The sequence below is a fragment of the Mycteria americana genome, chromosome 14 (genome assembly GCF_035582795.1).
Source record: "Mycteria americana isolate JAX WOST 10 ecotype Jacksonville Zoo and Gardens chromosome 14, USCA_MyAme_1.0, whole genome shotgun sequence".
NCBI lineage: Eukaryota > Metazoa > Chordata > Aves > Ciconiiformes > Ciconiidae > Mycteria > Mycteria americana.
The window spans coordinates 10,939,670-10,952,915 of NC_134378.1; positions in this window are offsets into that span (position 1 = coordinate 10,939,670).

Consider the following 13,246-nt stretch of genomic DNA (forward strand, 5'->3'; position numbering starts at 1 on the left):
CTCACGTCAGGTAAGTTATCTTTAACTGATACAGAGCAGAGATCATAGGCTCTGATCTCCGGCATATTTTGCTCTAGGAGGGATTACCTGTTCTCTACAATCAAGTTCGTAATTCTCACTGAAATAAAACACACACAGTGGTCACGTGGAATTTTTGAAGATTTTCACTCACCAGAACCCGCTTTCTCATAGAAAGCTGGACAAGGCTTGGAGGCTATTTTTGCTAAAAATAGGACAAACATGCTACATCACCCTCTTGGGAATATGATCCCAAAACACCAAATGCAGTTCTCCACCATACACATATATAATATGTCTTCAGACTTTTTGCCTCCTTGCAACAGTAATTGATTATTGTATTGCCCTGATTTTTGCATTGTATGAGCAGTATCACAGATACACATTTGGCATGCTCTGGGGCAAGGTGGCTACTGAAGAAAGGTGACAAGTCTGTGGCCATTCCTCTGGGTGCAGAGCTCACTCAGCGGCACAGCCTCGCAGTCCTGGCCCAGATCCCTTAGTAAAATTAGGAAGATATATATGTATGTATGCTTCTGCCCTATTTTAAAGAAAAAATGAAAGGTCACTGCCACCTATAGACAAAACTGAGTATCAGCAGAAGTGGTAATACACACATACAAAATGGTATCAAATTTGCAGAGTTTCACGTTTCCAAGCAAGTAATGTCACAGCTATTAGCTTCTGCCATTGCATCTAGAAATTGCTGCTACAAAGACTGTTGCACCTGATCGCACCCATATGCGGCTCTAGATTTGCATAAATGAGCAGCTCCAGCTTGGTCATTAACATGAAATGGTTACGCTTTCCCCAAAGTGCTCAGGACTCTAGTTTATATGAACAAATCCATATTTCTCTCATTTGAAACACCTTCTCTTGAAGCTAAAATTATTAAATATGAAGCCAAGGAGGTTTTCAGAAAAATAAGGGACTCCCACAAGGCTCTCATTTGGTGCCTTTTTTTCACCAATGCGTTTACAAAGACCACCATTTTGAACGTGGGCCGCCAAAAGCTAAGCGCCAAGCCCCATTTTGGCACCCAGCTAAAGTCCTCACACAAGCAAGCGGATTTTCCAAAGGTGCTGAGTGTGAGTGACACACTCACTGAGGCTGCCGGTGTGCAGTGACTTGCCTGAGAACCGCGAGTCTCGGGGAGCACTCGGGGTCTGGCCACGCGCTCGTCCCTAGTGGGCAGAATCAGACCCTGTCAACCACTGAGGACCTCTGTGCAGCTGTGAGCCCTGCACGAGCTCTTCGGGTGCTGACTTGGTCTCTCCATCGGGTGGTTTGGTATGTCTCGGTTATTAATCGCGGTTCTATATTAGCGGTGCAACCAGCAGGCAGGACCTCTTTGTGCCCTTTGTTCTACATCTGAAAAGCACAACGCTGGGCTCTGTAGTAAGCCCTGAGTATGGAGCAAACCTCCTCCAGACCTGGGAGGTGTTGCTGGCCAGATGTCTATTTGATGAGGGGAGGTCTGACAACATTTACAGAGACAAGACAATTTTCAAGGATTGAGAGGGGAAAAGAGATGATCCTGACGCAAGAACGCTTTTTTCGAAATGAGAAGAAAACCCTTAGAAGTCGAGAGGAACTGGAGTAAGCTCATTCTCATCCTTAGGCTTCCTTGCTAGGTACAGATTTTTCGATTAAGTTTCAAGGATATTATCCTCGCCGGGCGGGGGGGGCTCGTTCAGGCCAGCTGGAATGCAGCCCGACTGGTTTAAAAAGGGACATGAACCACCAGCCTCCAGATCAGACACAGCTCTGAAACAGTTCCTTTCCCAAATTATGCTTCACTGCTTCTACTGTAATGCAGAAAATATACAAAAAAAAAGTTGTGTTTTTTAGATTTTTTTTAACGATATATGAACCGTAGCGTGCCCCAAGCATGAGCTCAAGGCTTGGTAAAGTTCGCCTTTTTCTCTCACTCTCAGAAATCATTGTTTTGGCCCTGGCAGAGTGGTACAAGCTTTGAAAACTGCAAGAGAAAATTACAGCAAAATCTGTGATCTACTGTGTACTCTGGCTAAAGCCGGGTAAACCTGACCTTTCTAATGTATTGACCAACCTAGAATATTACAATCGCCTGTGTCACAGTGTCTATTAATATAAAAAGTATGCAATTAATTCCTCACTAAAACTTGCCATATGTTGCACCTAAATGTCAGAAAAAATAATCAACTTTACTTAGTTCTCTTTGCATCTCATTTCATTATAGATACGTCCACTCTGCAGGTGTCGGGGAAAGACTTAAATAAATGCGCGTATATTCCAGAGGCAGAGGAAGGACCTACCACGCATTAATTAATGCAGAAAGCAGCCTGCCTTGTGGCCGCAAGGCAAGGACTGGATCCTCTTTAGTATGTCCCTGTCCCTTATCCTGCCTCTTGGAAAAGAGGTGAACATGGGGACATGTCAGCCAGGGTCCAGCTAGAAAGGTAGAAGCTCCTGCTCTGATTCATGGGGAGCCAAGGAAGGACTCATAATAGGATAGGGTTTTAGAAAGTCTCCTTACCTTCCTTCAGTGCAGCTCTCAATTGCTCTCCTGCAGAAAAAGGTAACTCAGACACGTGTTGGGTATGATGAAACCAGGGGACAAATACATCTGAGCATTGTCAGTGGCTAAGGAGGAGAAATGGACACACAATAGACAGTGGTGAAGGGACAGGAGAAGGAAGGATTGAGATGACTCACCTAGAGCAAACAAGAAACACCCAAGAACAACTTGAACAGCAACCTGGCAGCTGGCCGTGCATCCAGGACATGCAGAATTACAGTCCTTAAGGCTCTTGGGGCAGTTTTTAATACAATTCTTTCAGCCACTCTGCATTGTAGCCAAATGGGAAAAGCAAAATAGTTCAAACATTCACACCCTGGGCGTTCAGGGAGGGAACAGTTCAACAATGCCACAAAGGTGAACAATCCCAGCCTCGCTGGTGGAAACGCTCTGTTCAGAAAGCTGATCTTTTTATTCTTGTGTCCTTTTGCAGAAAAAGCCAGTGCACCAAAAGGGAAAATTTATACCAGGCACTTTAAAGCCCAAACAAAAAAAGCCAAGCAGTTGCAGGAGCTCCCAAGATCATTTAGCATGAGAGCACATGCAGGACTAAGCTCAAGCATGGGACAGACGTGGCAGCAGAGGAAGAGCAAAAGCAAAACCCAAGGAAAGCCAAAGCAACAGCAGCAGCACGAGTTCCCTGGGGGAGGGTGGCCGGGGCACCCAGCGTCGCCGGGAGCCGGACCTGGTCAGGGCGAGGTGCTGCTTGCCCAGCCGCGGCAGCTCTGCCCCTGCCCCTGCCCCTGCCGCTGCCCCTGCCCCTGCCCCTGCCTCCCATAATCAGCCCAGGGAGTGCTCACAAACACTGGGTGCAAACACGCAGAGGGGTGGAGTAGTCCACCTTCCCAGCCCTTCGCAAAATATTTTCTGTTCTTGAGCGTTCTGGCCACCCAAACCTGTTCAAATGCATACTTCGCGGCAGCCCAACACGGTCACTCTGTTGTTGGGAATTACAATGTTGTGCTGAACCCCTAAAACCCCCTTCCAAATATGGATTTTTCCCACAATGGCAGAAAAAAACGAAGTACATTTAATGAAATGACTGTTTGCTCTAGTCAAAATGGATCTTAATATCCTTCCATAATGTGCAAACTGACTAAGTGTTTATAGTTTAAACCTATTGTCACAATTTACTGCTCCCTTACATGAATCACTAAGCCCACGCTCAGACTGGAGGTGTCTGGAGCAGGGAAAGGCTTTTTGTTCTGAGTTTTCACACCACCTCAGCCAATAGCACTTGGTTTCGGGAACTGGGGTTCCCACAGACTGTCGTAATACCAACAAAAAATTCCTTATTTTATAGTTTGAGAAAGTGATAGCAAAGAATTGTGAAAGGCTCACATAGGGTGATACCATAAACCAGTTTGGGGACTGGCTGGAGCTCCTGCTGCAAGGTGACGCAAGCGCGGCGGGTGACAGCAGCAATGCTGTTAACACTGTAATGATGTGAAGATACTAAAAGCACCATGTCAACTTCTCCTTAATTATTAATGAAATATCCCAAGGCCAGGGGTTCCCAGAAGTTCTCTTTAGGCTTCCTTTCATCCAAGCCTTGTGTACATAGATCACTTGACTGTCAGCTTCAAGTGTTCAAATATATTAATCAGTTTGTTTCAAGTAGTGTGTTCTCTGCACAGTATGTGTCTCAAGATTCAAATAAACTGGAATACCATTGCAATCCCCGCAATCTTTTTCCCTGTATACTTGCTCATATCATCCGGATGGCACTTTTATTTCTGTGTTGCTTTATGGTTTTGAATATAATACTGTTACTAGCCATGATAAACAAACAGATCTGTAACAAGGGTGATGTTCTGGCTGTGAATGGTGTCAGATGCTTAAGAGGACGATAAAGAAACTATAAGCATGAAAACAGAGCTTCTGATTATGTCCACCAGCTCAGCAGTGCATGGGAGGATGAGTAGATATTCTGATCCCCTCAGGTCTTCAAGCATGAGGTCAAGCAGCTTCATAATTTTTTTCCTTATTTTATCACGTTAGATATTGCAAGTCTTTGCCTACAAGCTCGGATGATTCCCCACAAGTTCAGTCTCATAATCCTGTCCAGAGAAAGAATTTGATTTTGGGAATGGTCTCTGGCTGGCACATGTGGTGGTGGCAACAAAACTGATCTGCGAGCTAAGGTACAAAATACCAAGCTGGCTATGAGACCAGTCACCCACTGAGTGACTCTGGACTAGTTTTTATTCACTGTTTTTTGTATTTTTTGGTCTCTTTCCTTGGGTTTAATTATTATAATGAAATAACTTTGAAATATAAGATGTAAACATTTCATTCCAGAAATACTTCATTTCTTTAAGGAAATGTCATTAAGATTCAGTATATGTTTGCACCATATTTTGCTTTCCATGGAGCTATTTGCTCCTAAAAAGTCATCACATTTAGTCTTAAAAACTTAATGTGCATCATGAAAAAAATAATTTAGACTATCATATACTTCACCTTATGGTGTGTGCTGTGAATATAAGAATAAAAATCTCCTTTTCCTCCAAAAAGGCTGTTCTTAGAATTGACCCCAAACAGATGGCAGTATTGCTGAAGGATGTTTGTACGCTTTCCTTTATTTTCCACAGAACTGTGTTTGCCATTATTCATCCAGGCATTTTTTCCCCTTCATGACTTGAACTAGGCAGGAATAATTGAGATACTTTTGAAAGAAAAGGTCACTGCCTAGCTTTGGGTGTTTAACGTAAGTGCTTAAGTGAGGGGGCAAATCTCCTTTGGATGCTACATAGGCTGTGCTGTGCATCTGCGTTAACCTGGACAAATCAGGAGGTTGTGACACCCACCTGAAGTGCCTTTCTCTCTCAAGTCCGATCCCTGAATTTTGGCAGCTGAGTTGGATACTTGCAACCAGGCAACGTGAATACTCTGTGTCCCCATGTGTCTTTCCACAGTATCAAGGCTATTTGTGTTGAGATCAAAGCCGTTTCTCCCTCCCCTCCTCCTCATAGCTCATCCTTCTCATCCTTCTCTGGCCTGGTTTGGCAGCACTTACAACAACAGAAAGAACTACAGCAAATATCAGAGGAAATGTCTTTCTGCTGTGACTCCTCCAACATCAGTGCAGTTATGCTGAGAGCTAATTTGATGTGCAGTCACTGAGATGCTCTTCTTGATTACACTGGTGTAACCTTATTAAATTAGAGAGATTAGAGCAAAGTTTATACCCATTTAATTTTTCCCAGTTATGTGATCCTAATGGACAATTATCCATCCATTCTTTGAGGCGTATTTCAGCTCCAGTTTTATTATTCTTTTACAGCCATTTCAAAGACAGCCCATGTATTCATGAAGGACTTCACTTCACTGAAAGGGTTATCAAGCATTGGACCAGGCTGCCCAGGGAAGTGGTTGAGTCGCCATCCCTGGAGGTATTTAAAGGACGTTTGGATGAGGTGCTTAGGGACATGGTGTAGTGGTGGTCTTGGCAGTGTTACGTTTACGGTTGGACTCGATGATCTTAAAGGTCTTTTCCAACCTATGCGATTCTGTGATTCTGTGATTCTGTGACAGACCAGACGTGCACACAGTGAGTTTCGTTTTGCCTTGTGCTCAGGAATTATTTAGCTGGGTGGCAGTGGAGGGAGGACGATGGCCACAGAGGAGAATCCTCTCCAAAGCAGAGCAAACTGGGTGTTTCTTTCACGATTTTTCAGTGATCAAAATGCAATTTTTTCTGCCCAAAATCTATAATGAAACTGTCATCAAATAAATCTTTCTCCCCTGCAGGAAACGCTCAGCTTGTGCATCTGACAGCTGCATAAAACTTCCTGCTAATTAATGGCACAGAGCTCCCAACAATTATATATGATTAGCCAGCTTCTTTTATTACTGTCCAGAATGAGAGCCAACACCATTCAAATACTGACAATTGAAGAGCGGATTAATATTGGTCTATATTTGCATCTCCTTTTGCTATATGTAGTCTTGACAGGGGCTGACGTTAATTTAAGGTGAGGACTTCCATCTGGCTGTTACGGTCAAGTTTTATTTAGCAGAGCAGGAGGGATGAGCAGCAATACACTCTTAGCAACACTAGAGAGAGCTGAGAGAAGGAAACTGCAGGAGAACAGCTGAGGAAAATAGAAAATTGGGCATAACTCCAGTCAAATTCTGACAGTTTTAGACAAAATACAAATGAAGCTTTGACTCAGCCTTTCCCATTTCAGTCCCAAGAGGACAGATGAAGAGAGCCATGGACTTCCTTCTTCTTTCAGATGAGGGAGAACCAGCCCAACATTTGCATTGCTTAATTTACTCCGGTTCCCAAGCAGGGAGAGCCGTGTGAGCCACCTAAATCCCAGAGCCAGGCCAGTCCCCGGCAGGACCCGCCTGCCCTCAGCACCCGGGCAGGTTTGGACTGACTGCCTGGGAGGTGACACATCGGCCTCCGAGGTCTGCAGGGATTGCCCCGCACTGATGGCTGAGTAACAGCCATAAACAGGGATGAGTTGTGAAATAAAAGATGCTTCATTTACAGTGAAAAATTCCAAGTTCGTTGAGTTCAATTTCATTCCTGTCCAAGAAGACTGTGGAAAGGGTAAATTGGGTATGTTTCTGCCTTCTTTGGTCAGAGAAGCAGGCTGAGGTACAAGGAAACCAGCAGGATTGCAAGTCTGAAGTAGGTGATTTGGTTCCAGCCAGTGCTGGAAGGAAGTAGACACCAAAGTAAATGGAGTTGGTGACGTAGAGTCATTTCTCATGGAAACTCAATAAATCCATCAGGGGCTACATAAGCATCTCTCTTTCCACCATTCTGTGGTTTCAGCTTAATCTGAACATCCAAACCACATTTAATATCATCTGAATATCCCAGTGGGAATTTTCCCCAATGAAAATATTGGCCAAATGCATAATTTAATACCCTGTTTCTGGGTAGGCTGTCGTGGCAGTGATGAGAGCTTTTGCACGCTGGCACAGTAATTGCAGAAGAAAGGGAGAGGCTCTGTCCCGTCCGACACTTCGGTGCAGATGGCAGATGGCAAACAACACAGCAACTCTTGGTCTTCAGATGTAACCTTGCATTTCTAAGAAACTTTGAGTGAGACCTCTGAGGTTCAGATTTGTCAGGTCAATATAAGTTACTTCAGTAATCCGCTGCAGAGTAGGTGTCCAGAAACTCAGAGGTAGTGCAATGACTGATGTTACAGACCCGGGGCTTCAACAACTGACGTAGCCCAAAATAAGATGCTGGCACTCCTAAACACCTGATCCCTGGAGTGAAATCCATAATCTTTGGGACAGACATGAGCTCGAAAGATGGTGCAGAGGTAGACTGAGACACCATCACACCAGCAGCGCAAACATCCCCATCTTTCGGAGAGCAGGTGCTGTTTTGAACTAGGCAAAGAAAAGCACATCTGAACTCATGTGCCTCCAAAACTGGAATGCCTGACTCAGAGTTACAGGGAAAACTGTTTCTGCTTAAGTTCTGCTTAAGTTTTAAGCTTTATGGACTCTGGCTCCTTTACAGTTAGCAAGTCCTAGTGATTACTGAAGAATTATGTTTTCAGCAAGTAGGTTTTCCCCAGTGTCTGTTATGGAGTTCATATTAATTGTTGAATCTGTCTTGTATTTAGCCAATGCAGTCTGAATGGGTACTGAAAAGGAGAGAATAATTGCTTCAGTGCAGGGAGCTCCAGGGAAGCAGAATCATCAGTAATTATTACCATGCTTCCCATGCCTCTCAGCAGGGACCGCGAGCGAGGCTGCAGCCCGAGTTACTGTGGTCTCGCTTTGAAATAACTCCACCAAACCCAGCGGAATCCTTCCAGATTCACACTAATGTGAAAGCAGAATTTGGCTCACGCGCTTCAGCTGAAACACCATGCTGAATGAGAAACATTCGCTTGTGCTGCTTACCAGAAAGAGCCTGAACATGATTTTTCAAACTATGTATTGCAACCTCTAGTTTCTCCAGACACTGACTGTGGTTCACAGTGTTGATGTAGGAAGGGAACTGGTAATCTGTTATTGTCTCTCCTTCCCCCATCACAAAAAACCAGGTTCCTGCTGTCACTATTTTTTTAAAGAGGGAGAATTACAAAATATATACCAGCTATTTCTCCATGTGGGAGCTTCTAGAACAGATAAAAGGTTACTGTGTCAGGATAGAAACAGAGAGTTATTGTATACATCGTGCCTCGGTGGGTGGGACAGGCATTTGAACCACAATTATTCCCCTGTATGAGCATTTTATGTTTCCATCAAATATGCACTGATGATAACAATACTATGTTGAATATTTCACTTCATTAATACAGCTTCTGCAAAGGCTGGGTCACAACTTTCGCCAGCTGTCACAGCTTCGAAGCCTGCTGGCTGGACTTTCTTCCCCCATCAGTCTATCACTCTTCCCCTTCCCAAGCCTGAAATATAAAATGTGAGGAGCTTGGCTTACTAAAAAGAAAAAGGAGGGGAAAAAAAGGCTTATTGTAGACCACGTATTTCATTCCTCACTTTAGTGAGAAACGAGCCGGGTCACAATCAATCAGCACGAACCTGCAGCAGCATTAGCAGTAAGAGAAGTAATGATCTTTAAGAGGGTGCTTGGCCCATGCGGGTCATGTCTATGACGCTTTTCTGTCCTGAGGAGGAGCCGGGCGTGAGGTTAAGACTGTACCAGCAGACGATGGGATGGGCTGAGCTGGGCATAAGTGCTGGCTTTCAGGCAGAGGGCAGGTCCCCACAGTCAGGTTTTGGCTTGGCAAATGCCTGATGCCAACTGCCATGAAGGTGAAGCGGTGTCGGCAGTCCTGCCTTTCTGTCATGGGGTTGATTGTAAAACTTTATTTCACCACCAGCTGCCCTCATGGCTTGGGGCTGAGGAAAATGTCCAAATTTCTTTTCTTTTCTTTCCTTTGGACTTCTCCCAGGAAAACTATATTGACTAGCTTCTTAGGCACCTTGTTTCGATGCTTCACGCTCGCAGGGCATGGTCTGGGAAAACTCTACGTACAGCTCCAGTTGTGAATTCCTGCAGCTGCCGCGGCGTGCAGAGTTAATACTCCTCTTCAGCGCAGGGGAGGTCCCTTAGGTCACTGCAGGATTAGGACAGCTGGAGCCAATTTTTCTTCCTGGAAAAATATGATTTGCTAAACTTCTGTCAATTGAAAACATAAGCATGGATAACCCTAACTTTAGTACACTGAAGGGATAAAAGCTTTAAATTCTTAAGGAAACATTAATTTCAGTGAATGGCTGTGAGGTATGAGAATATTATATAATTGTATTGCTACCACTGGAGATGAGCTTCCACTGAAATATCAGATGTGACCTCTGCCAGCTCCTGCACTGCCCCTTTCCCTTTCTGAAATCACCATCTCAGCACTTCAGTTAAACTCTGTGACCCTGCCGCATTACTCAGCAAGTTCTTGATTGTTACAAGCTAGAGCTTTATTTCAGGATAACTCCCAGCTTTAAACAGAACGGGCCTGTCCTTCAGCACAGCTCCACAGAAGTCAATGACATTGCACCAGCAGATTAGCTCAGCAGATAGGGAACGTGACACAAGTGAGCTGGGAGAAACAAGGCAGGAATTTCAAGCAGAACGGGAAGACTTGTAAATCCTCCTGGTTCATGAAACCACTTGTTTCGTGTCCAAAAAAATATGACATACATCTTGGGATTTCATAGTTTTATTGATTCAGTGGTGCTTGTGTTTGAATCCATTTAGAAACATTTTGATAGGTTTGAGGTTTTTTTAAATTAATTATCAACATCAAAAAAATTGTCAAGATGTAAAAAGGAGGCAAAGAGGAGTTATCAAATATCCAGAATTCATACTGCAATTCAAGAGATCTACAGTCTAACTGTAACTTATCATCAGTAATATCAATAATACTCAAATACAGTAATATTTTACATTTTTTGCGGGAGATGACATTACCAGATAGTAACTTCATGACTAAATTTAATATTTAAAACTGTAAATTCTCAATAGCAAAAGTGAGAGCTATGCATAAGAAAGATAGCAGCTAAACAAATTTCTCACAACCACAGTTCTGACATTGCAGTTGCGCTCTAACCTCCCAGTGTGATTCCTCCCACAAGTGATCAGTGCTGCATGAAAGCTCTCTGATATTAATTTTGTAGTGAGGAGCAACATTTCTGAGGCAGAAATGAAACTGAGTTGATTTTAGTTTGTCACATCTGAATTCAAAATTAGTAAAAAAAAAACATTAGAAGATTTCTAGGTCTGATGCAGCTTGGACTAATTACTTCTGGATTCAAAATCATATATCAGCTTTTGTGCTTTAAATGAAGAAGATTCACCTAATTTAAGTAGAGCTCTCCAGGAGTGACAGGTTACTATCTGACACACTGTGCCGTTCGATCACCAGGGTATGATGACCTGGCCTGTCCTCCATGACCAAGGCTTGGGATTTCTACTTTCTAGGTAACCTTCAACTTTGTGCTTCATTTTGCCCACTTGTCAAATGGAATGAGAACTTTACATCAACCGCATGCTCAGCATCAGTTTGTAGAGGATAGGGAGGCACTAAGATATTACTGCAAAGGGACTCCCAAGCGTTCAGAGAGATGCCAAACCTGAAGTGCTTGTTCTTGGGCTTCAAGAAAAAAACATTCAGACTCTTGAAGAAGTGCAGAAACGTTTGTTCTTTCCTCATTTCAAAGATGCATCCCCAAACACTGTTGATTGCTTGCTCTTCAGTAGCTAGTTATTTTGTGTTCCTTCACAAATTAACCTGAATGTCTAGGATGCAGTTTTTTAAGGCGAGAACTTAATGCCAGGTCTTTTCTTCCCTGCCCTTCAGGACCGGTTGTAATGACATTCTCCTATCTGTTTGCCCGCTGCGGTCCTCATAACACTCAAAATTCAGTTCACAGACAAGCTTTGGATGGCAGAGATGATGTTCTGACTGCCCATTAAAAACCCTAGCAGGTGTTCCTCCAAGGGCAAACAGTGGGGATTCCTTCCTGCCTGTGGCAGTGTGCTCCCCCCGCCCCGCGTAAGCAGTAACCATCAGTGGGAGCTGTCCCGATAGCTGCATCCGGCTTATGCTGGACCTTGAGGACGGATGGCAACACAGTGGCCAAGGGCTGCCTGAAGCAGTGATCCAAACGTCTTGCTGGTATGCAAATATGACTATGAGTCAATCATCTTACCCCCATAAATAGTGAGCAGCCCAAGAGCCCTTTGAGCTCTCCTGCACGGCAGCGGGCTGCATGCCAGGATCTCCCCTTGAGCAGGGACGCCTCTCAAGGTTACTCCTCAAGGTCGAGAGATTCATTGCCGCAACAGATCCTCGGTAAGTGACTAATAGCATGCTAAACTTTGAAATCTGAGCTAAGTGATATAAAGGATTGACTGTGCATATATAATCCTTTAGACATAAACCGCTGACCAAGTCTGGGACTAGGACTGGATCCAGCCGCACCTAGACTCCTCTCTGAGAAGTTTAGAAAGCAAGGGGGTCCTTTCTGAACCTCATGACTCAATGGGAGGGTCTCCCTGACAGTGTTGTCTGACCCTGTCCTCTGTGCAGTAAATAATCAAGTGTGCCTTGCCATCGGATCTTGTTAAATCACTAGCACACTGAACTTTGTTAACTCCCTGTTCTATATCAACAAAGTATATTTTTGCTTCTCTCTTAGGAGTGAAGTGCACTCTCACTCCATCCGCGACACTGGCCTCTCTGGTAGGCATTAGAGGATTTGTTTGACTTCAGATGTTGCGTTAATTTGTCAACATATTTTAGAGTATGTTAGCAACTGAATTAGAGGTGCAGATATCACTGTGGCAGAGGTTTTTCTCATGCGGAACAGGTGACTGTGTGGTATTTAGAAAATACACCTTTTGCAGTCGGGCTCTTTGGAATTAGCTCATTATACAGATGCATGACCAAAATAACATTGCCTTTGATTTCATGGGCTTGCAAAGCTCTCCCATTATACATCTCTAGCCAATATTGTCCAGATTCCTAATGCTTTGGTATAGCATCACAAAGTCGTGCATCTCTCTCAAAATCAACACTGAGGAAATACAATGAAACAATCCAGGTGATAGCTGAGTGAGTAACGCTCACAGAAGTAAGCAAATTATAGATCAGATAAACAAAGCCCAGAAGCAAATGTGGGTTGGGTGAAAGCACCTATCAGTCTTGTTAGTACAGAGTGATTGCACTTTGCCTTTGGGAAGGTGCCAAAGGGAATGCCTTCTGGGTGGAAAAGCATGTCTCCTGGCTAGCTTCAGTACTGGCTTGGGTCGAGACTATGCAGTGAATGCCTCCACTAGTTTAAACCTCCAGTGGGGTGGTGAAATGTCAGCAGCACAGATCTAGGCACAGCTGATGTAGGAAATGTGAGTTAGTCCTTCCCTGGCAATGAACTCTAACTGATACCTGGAAACGGCCGGAATGTCTTGGCCAGCCACACCACGTACCACGAATCAGTCTGCGTGAGCGCAGGACAGGACATCCTCCTGCCTTCCTGTGAACCCCGATGTGTATCTGGCTGCACCTAGATGCTCACATTGATAATTAGGGCTAAGTAAAGATATAACTGTGTGAAAGCACCTAAACTTAAAAAAACACACACAATATAGGGTGGATTGTTGTCAGAGAACTTCAGCACAATAGGAACTATACAAAGGTAGATGTTGTGAGATGGCGTGGTCAAAAC